This window comes from Anneissia japonica, unplaced genomic scaffold (genome assembly GCF_011630105.1).
Source record: "Anneissia japonica isolate Jap-2015-1 unplaced genomic scaffold, ASM1163010v1 scaffold334_len275345_cov169, whole genome shotgun sequence".
NCBI classification, from domain to species: domain Eukaryota; kingdom Metazoa; phylum Echinodermata; class Crinoidea; order Comatulida; family Comatulidae; genus Anneissia; species Anneissia japonica.
Window position 1 is genome coordinate 155,807 of NW_022716574.1, and position 8,150 is coordinate 163,956.

Genomic DNA, 8,150 nt, shown 5'->3' on the forward strand with positions numbered 1-8,150 from the left:
TATATATAATGAAAGTCGACATCACAAAAACAATTCCATTATCATTATTATCATCTCCACCTTCATAACATGTATAAACGAACATTTTCCGATCAGGACCATGAAAAGACTGCATTATTCTAAATCTGTGTCCTTATCCACGCTGTCCATAAAAGATTTTTACCTTTATAGTCTGTCTTTGATAAACCATAACTAATTCGAACTTCTTATAAACTAATCGGTGAAATCCTACAAGAAGCAAACACAGCACATAACACTGATGTTAATTCAAAAACGTGATACAAATTAATCCATCTTATATAGAGCATGATAATTATGTTAGTACTGCCTGAGGCCGAAAAATTACGGAAGTTGGTCGTATAAGACGGTTGTTTTATTTCTTCCAAAGACTCGTATCAAAAAAGATGATTATTATTGCATATTATAGTCACGTATCTATCAAAACTCCTGTAAATATACATAGTCATTGTTAAGTTGTATTATATTATCTTCTCTGGACTGAGTGCTTTTCTAGGCATAGATAAGATGAACTGTAAGTTCATACTCTTCCAAATAAAATCTTCCTATTCCCGGAAGGAGGCCTATCATGAACACCTCCACCGAGGAGACGGAGGTAGCCATGGAGTAGGTCTTCGGCACCTCTTGTCTTAGCCAACAACTACTGCTTCCTATTGGCCTGTAAACTGCGGTTTGGAGAAAGAAACTATATGGAGGTCATCAAATTCCCAGCAACAGCAAATGCTTATATTATTTGTAATAAATAAAAAAGACGTCAGAATATATATATATATATAAATATAAGTTCAATTTTTAATAACAGAACTAGAATTTTATAGGTCTTGTACATCTATTTATCTTATTATGTTGACGACAGATTAAATTAAACAGGATATTACTTACGGTAGGCTGAAAAATACAAAATCTGAAAGTTTCATATTACGAAATATTTAATAAAGTTTGTGGTTTAATTTTTGTGTTTAATTTTTATATTTATCTATGATTTCTTTCCGCCTATGTAGTACTATTGTTTATCAATATCGTCATCATCTCTTATTTCTTATTCACTATGGATTGAATTAAACAGAACATTACATAGGCCGAAAAATACAAGCTTTGAAAGTTTCATATTACAGAAAATTTAATCAATATTGTGGATTCATTTTGGGTTTATCGTCATATTTTTTCATGATTTTTCTTCCCACGCATGTGATCACACAATGTGAGCCTTATATTTACTTAAATTTAATCAAGTTTGTGGATTCATTTTGGTGTTTATATTTTGTGCGATTTCTTTCCACGCATGTGATCATACAACTTGAGAATTATAGTTACTGAGTATTGGATTACCATCAACATCATCATCATCGTCATTATCATCATCATTATTATCATCATCATCATCACCAAATTGGTTCAGAATATAGATTTTTAATCGTATTATTATTTAATGTCTACAATGGTAATCAATAGAGTAAAAACCGGAATTATTTACAAACTAAACTTATTACATTATAAAGTCATAGAAATAACATCAAAATTCCGGACAATACTCGGGAACATCAAAAGAGAATAGAGACAGCCAAATGTATTACACGGATCAAGTATAATAATTTTGAACAATGCAATGCATTAGTGCAATTTAAATATTAACAGATACGGCGATACTTACCAATATCATTCTACGATTTATAGCGCGTCACGAAATATACAAATACACATAATCACTAATAAAATCAAGGACGAATCATACCACTGACCGTAACATTGACCACAAAACTAACAAAAACATTGACCACAGCCAAGCGCGTTGTTGCTGGTTACCTATCTACTCTGAATGAGCTGATTGAGTGCATATACCAACACATCCGCCAAACAGGTTAACATCTGATCGTTTTAATTTCAGTAAAAGGAAAATAATTGTTGTCAAGCAGCTGACGTGATAACAAGACCATAGGTAATTGGTTAGAGCACATAGGCATCAACAAATACGGTTTACTGGTTGGACAGAGCGTTGATAAAGCAATATTTTTCATCATCTTTACTGTTGTTGGAAATCTGATTTACCTAAAATAAGGACTATCGCGATTTCAATTCCCGAAAAAACGTATTCAGTTTTCTTTTAAGTTGAGTAAACTGTACCATTGGCGGATCAACAAATTCGAGAATGGGGTATAGGGAGGCACATTTACTGATGAAGGAAGCAGGCCACCTCAGTGCCTGCACCAGAACCAGAAATGGTACTCTTAGATTTAAATTTGAATATAATTTTCTTTCCCCCATTTTAAATTTTAAGTTTTTACTGACGAGAGCAAATGTGTGGTCGGGCGTCACTCAAAATATTTCGAAAGTGGTCCAGGGTGCGAAGCCCCAGAAAATGTGTACAATGTAAGGATTTCAAAGGCTTACTACTTTCACAAAGAGAGCGAATATCTTGGTAAAATTCACTACTGACAGCATATCTCCACCAACCTTATACATAAACCACTTAACAGAAGAGCCTAAGAGAGAAGCGTACGTACTCTTTACCCATTCTCAATTTGCTTGATCACCAACAATTCGTTTAATTTTCTTCTCAGTGGTTTAATAAAACAAAATACACGGTAAAGGTTTATTCAACATTTTACGGTCATTTTCATTAATAATAATAATAATAATAATAATAATAATAATAATAATAATAATAATAATGATGATGATGATGATGATGATGATGATGATGATGATGATGATGATAATAATAATAATAGATGGATTTATACGCAGATAAACGAGGTCTCTATGCGCTCGGGACTAGATGTTGCACTTTTTCAATAACTTTCTCCTCCACTGAGGGTCACATCATGTCCACTGCAGCCAGTAAACTGGCGCACTTTCATCTCTCCACGACAGGGGCCGAGTGAACCAGTACACCGGGGTAACCCCCTACTCATCTCGAAACATATATGTACTGGGTTCTTTAAATTGCACATGAGCATTTCTGTACACTGGGTCTACGGTTTATAGTCCTTATCCGAGAAGACTTGTTCCACCACTAGAACTATAGGAGCGAGCCAGCCGCGAACCGAATAAATAGAGGAGCAGGATATGGGATGGAAGTGCCATGTGCTTTAATCTTCAGTGGAGACAGAGAATCACTAGTATGGCTAAAGACTAAGATTAAGATATGTGGATTGCACAAAATAAAAGATGGTAAAACTAGAACGTTTCTAGCAAGGGATTGCAGAAATGAAAATAGGATTAATGATCAACAGAATAGAGCACTTCTGTATACATTTAAAATGGAACAAATATACACAAAATATCATCTTAGCAGCGTATAAATGCATGGTATTATGATGTATGTAGAAATGTAAAGATTTTATTATAACAAAATGAAAGGTAAAGGTAGGAGAATAACCCATAACTTGCAGCGTCATTGTGCTGAATTACATATGGGCGTGGTCCGTGACTCCCTAGCAGCCGTAAAGAGGCGCTTCTTGGTAGGTACTTGTTCACATCATTCCACAACGACAGAGGATGAAATGAGCCATAACATCGGGGTAACCCCTACTTCCGAAAGATGCAATGGGTTCTTTAAAGTGCACACGAGCCAGATGTATACACTGGACTTCCACTTTAAATCCTTATCCGAGAAGACTTGGTTCTACCAACCGAAACATGGGCGAGGAGCGGCTGGAACCAGCGCCGATGTTAAGGCTGTAGCTAGCGGCGCCCCTGCCTTACCGCTCGGCCACTCGACTCGGATATGATATTTATTAAAATGAGTTGGACGATGACGATTATGATGAAAAATGCATTAAAATTAATATTAATTTGAAGTAGTCATTAATTGGGAAGAAACATTTTCAGTTGGGTCCATCAAAACCTTGGTCTCTAATTAGAGGGAGTCTTTAATTGGAGGGAGCAGTTAATGATAAAACAGAGGCGTTCCATCGGGACCACAAGAAAGTGGTCTTTAATTGGAGGTGGTCTCTCATTGGAGGGGTCTTTCATTGGAGGGAGACCTGTATTCATAATAAAACATAGAGATTTCACGATATAGCGTGATGCGAGTCTTAGTAGCCTATAGTATAAAATTATTAACATCAAGGTTACTATTTTTAGATGAACATGTGAGACTCTTTTCAATATCGCCAATTCAAGTCATTTAAAATTGAGTGCGTGAAATACAATAATATTCCTGATGATGACATAATTGACGTCGAAATAGTTTGTCTTCTTTAATTGAGTTTTCTGTATTACACAAATAATTGCTAAAATGCTCACAATCAAGATTTCGATGATAAGTATTTCATCCGAAAACGTTTGGGATCGTCTTTATATTGGTTTTCAAATGATAAAACATAATCTGATTTGGATTTTCGAATTTTACTCGACGCATTTGTTTCTAAGTGAATGATATTTATTAAAATGTGTTGGACGATGACGATTATGATGATACGATGATGATGATAAGATGATGAGGATGATGATGGTGATGATGATGTATGATAACTTAGTTACAACATGGGGTGGGGGTGAACAATTAACAGCGGCATTGACAATTTATATAGAAAAAATGGCCCAGTATGTAATTTGCTTGTAATGGACAGAGAAAAAGAAACGTTTAGTTTGGTCATATTACCAAGCCCAGCTAACAGCTAGTTGCTGTTAATTTACCAGAACCTTTCCTTGTATAATTATAAATAGGTTTTTAAAAACTTATTTTTTGACGGCATAACGTTTAAAACGTTGCTACATACGACGTTGTGATAACGGTCCTTTTTTTTGCATAACCTAAACACAACATTCATTACTTTGGTGAATGTTATAATAACGTCTTGTGTTTGCTGGGAAGAAATAAAGTTGAGCAGGTGGTGCTGTTTTAATTACCTGCGGAGGCAGTAACTGTGTTTGGCAGTGAGTTCGATAAAAACTAAAGTTAGGCCTGAGGCAAAATCAAAATTTAGTTTCCTTCAGTTCTGTATTAATCGATGCGAAATGTGAAGCTGTTGTTCCGTAAGAAATTTGATATAAGAGATTGTACACTTCACTATCTAACACACGTATCACGTGGTCTTCTAATTATGCAAAATAGTGATACAATGAAGCCCCATTTCAAATTTGTGGATCGGTTACATTTATATACACTGTATGACATTAATACAACTCGCATATGATCTTTGCTGTTGTAAATGGCTTTGTTTATTGGCCGTCTCACTTATAATGGGCCTTTCCGGTGTGTCAATCAAATTTAACAACTGACTAATCAGGACAGCGCTAGGAATACGAGCGCGTCTCACAAGCACACGTGTTGTTTCACAAACGCACGTTTTCGCGTGTGTTTTAACACTGCCGTCTCGTTGGACCTTAGTAACAGTATCCAAGGGGCGGGGCTTAGCGGAAGGTCCATTGGAAGATTTGTTTTCATCATATTAGGCCTATTTATATTTTTGTTGAACGTAAAAACGTATAACCCAGTAAATGAACCGTTTTTTCTAATTGTTTTGTTATGCCTTATTTAAGAACATTTAAAGACCAGTTTACTTTCTTATTATTGCACTTTCATAATAATTTTATTTATATGTATAACAAATAGGACCATTTTGGTCCTATTATAATTGATTATTGATGCACCGTATCACCAAATGTAGCCTAACAATTTGTACTTAGGTCAGCCGATTCATTATCATCATAAACGCAGCGTTAAATATTATCATTACTTCCTTTTTAAAAATACATTTAGAATAATGTCTTAATTCATAAAAAAAAAAATAGGCAATATCCGTCAGAAGCGTGTATAATATTATCGAAATCTTATATTGACAGTAGTAGTAGTAGTAGTAGTAGTAGTAGTAGTAGTAGTAGTAGTAGTAGTAGTAGTAGTAGTAGTAGTAGTATTGACTGAAATACTTTAAAGTCACCTAACTGGCTGGTTATTGAAAAATATTAAAATGGAAATAAATTTTTCCACGGTTATTAGGTATATTCCGGTCTGTTAGAATGGCATTGACTTGATTGAAAAGCACAAATAATATCTACTAGTACTACTACGACTACTACTACTACTACTACTACTTTAATTATTTTTTTACAGCGCAAATTACATATCAATGTTAAAAATCAAATGCGCTTTTGACTGAACGCTATGACGTTTCCTTAAAAATATTCATCATCATCATCATCATCATCATCGTCGTCATCATCATCATCATCATCATCATCATCATCAAAACCATCACCATCATCATTATCACCAGCTTGGTTTTAAATTTAATTTTTAATCGTATTATTATTTAATATTCACAATGGTAATCAATAGAGTAAAAACCGGAATTATTTACAAACTAAACTTATTACATTATAAAGTCATAGAAATAACATCAAAATTCCGGACAATACTCGGGAACATCAAAATATAATAGACACAGCCAAATGTATCATATTAATTTTGATAAATGGCAATGCATTACTGTAATTTAATTAACAGATACAGCGATACTTACCAATATCATTCTGCGATTTATAGCTCGTCACGAAATATACAAATACGCATATCACTAATAAAATCAAGGACGAACCATACCCCTGACCGTAACATTGACCACAAAACTAACAAAAACATTGACCACAGCCAAGCGCGTTGTTCCTAGTTAAATATCTACTCTGAATGTGCTGATTATCAAAAGTAATATTTTGATATTAGCATAGACATTCCCCCGGATCATACGTATCAGTGAATCCTATTTAGCATGTTATATTTTCAGCGGTTTTAAACTCAGTTGATTGACGTGATGCATTCATGAAAGAATAATTAATCTTAGAATCAAGAAGAATGCTGCTGCACCGCTCAGCTCAATCAACCACCAATGGAGCATCCAATCTAATAACTCATGTGTGTCACAATGATCTATTTAAGGTAATTTACTACAATATTGATCTTATCTACGTTATTCCTCTCTTACTGTTATATAAAATCATTGAGTTATAAACTTTAAAATAAATATTTTTTAACTACAAGTGCACAGAATAACAATTTTGGAGATAAATAACTGCCTAAATTTCAAATTTCATCAAAATACGAATAGGCCTAATAGTCAATTTTATCTAGTGTTCAGAAGTAAAATTTATATGAAAAATTTCATCAAAACAAAATTAGAGTCACATACCTTGGTACAGAATAACTATTTTTTGAGTTAAACAACCTAAATTTCAAATTTCATTAAAATGCGGATAATAGCCACCTTTATCTAGTGTTCCGTGAGTCAAAATTATTAGACGAATTTCATCAAAGCGAAATTAAAATCATATCTTTTTGTCAATAGATTTTATTACAAAGCACAGCATATAAGTCAAAATCTATAATACACCTAATGGATATAACTTTAGTATAATTTTAATACACATAAATTGAAAAATAAGAATACCATTTCGTGCAAATCGAAAATTAAATCATCGTCATACATCGCCACCAAATTTGCGTGACAGTACCATATCAAGTGGCTTCGCCTGCATTATTTTAGCTATAAACTTGTGATAATTTCGGACGCTATAATTCACAATAACATGTAGTTTGTTAGAAAATTTAGCACTAAGAACGGTATAGCTTGACAGTTATTATGTTAGGTTAACTTATTTATTTTGTTTCACAATATCCAAAAATGAAAACTCCGATTAGGCCTATATGGTACTATCTAAATGTCCATATGATTAAACACATTTTAAATCTTACTAAACTTATGGAATTAAGCACAATGCGATTATACATTTTATTGCTACACTCGAATGTAAAAACTACAAAAATTTATTAGAACACCTAGCATGAAGTGCCACAGCGCTAACCACTATATTAGCTGTACGAGTGAACATCTATGAAGTGTTAATTTAGCAATGTTAATTCTCTAAATTAATAAAAGAAGAACATAAAAAAATATGTAATTCTTAAGACTTCACCCCGGTAAATACAAAGTCCATAAACATTTTATATTTATCTAAGATAAATATTTAAAAATTAATACCGTAATCAATAGGCCTATTAAAGATAGATTTACATTTAGGCCTACTGTAACTCGGAAAAACTGATTTCCACTTAAGTTGTTATACAAAACTAATTTTCATTACATTAACTCCTATAGAACGCAGGACTAATTCGAGGTTTTACGATATATATA

General features: G+C 33.4%; 1 protein-coding gene across 3 annotated transcripts in view; it reads right to left on the reverse strand.

Annotated features, from left to right (window-relative positions):
• Positions 1-8,124, reverse strand: part of LOC117109787 (5-hydroxytryptamine receptor 2B-like) — an 11,020-nt gene extending 2,896 nt beyond the window's left edge. For 2 of the 3 annotated variants that reach the window (XM_033252208.1, XM_033252206.1), the window contains exon 1: positions 1,670-1,862. The gene's annotated coding sequence lies outside the window, so the exon portion shown is untranslated. Of the gene's footprint in view, positions 1-1,669; positions 1,863-6,485 lie in introns of those variants that run through there. The other variant, XM_033252207.1, reaches the window with a different exon arrangement.
• Between the last annotated feature and the right edge of the window lie 26 nt (positions 8,125-8,150).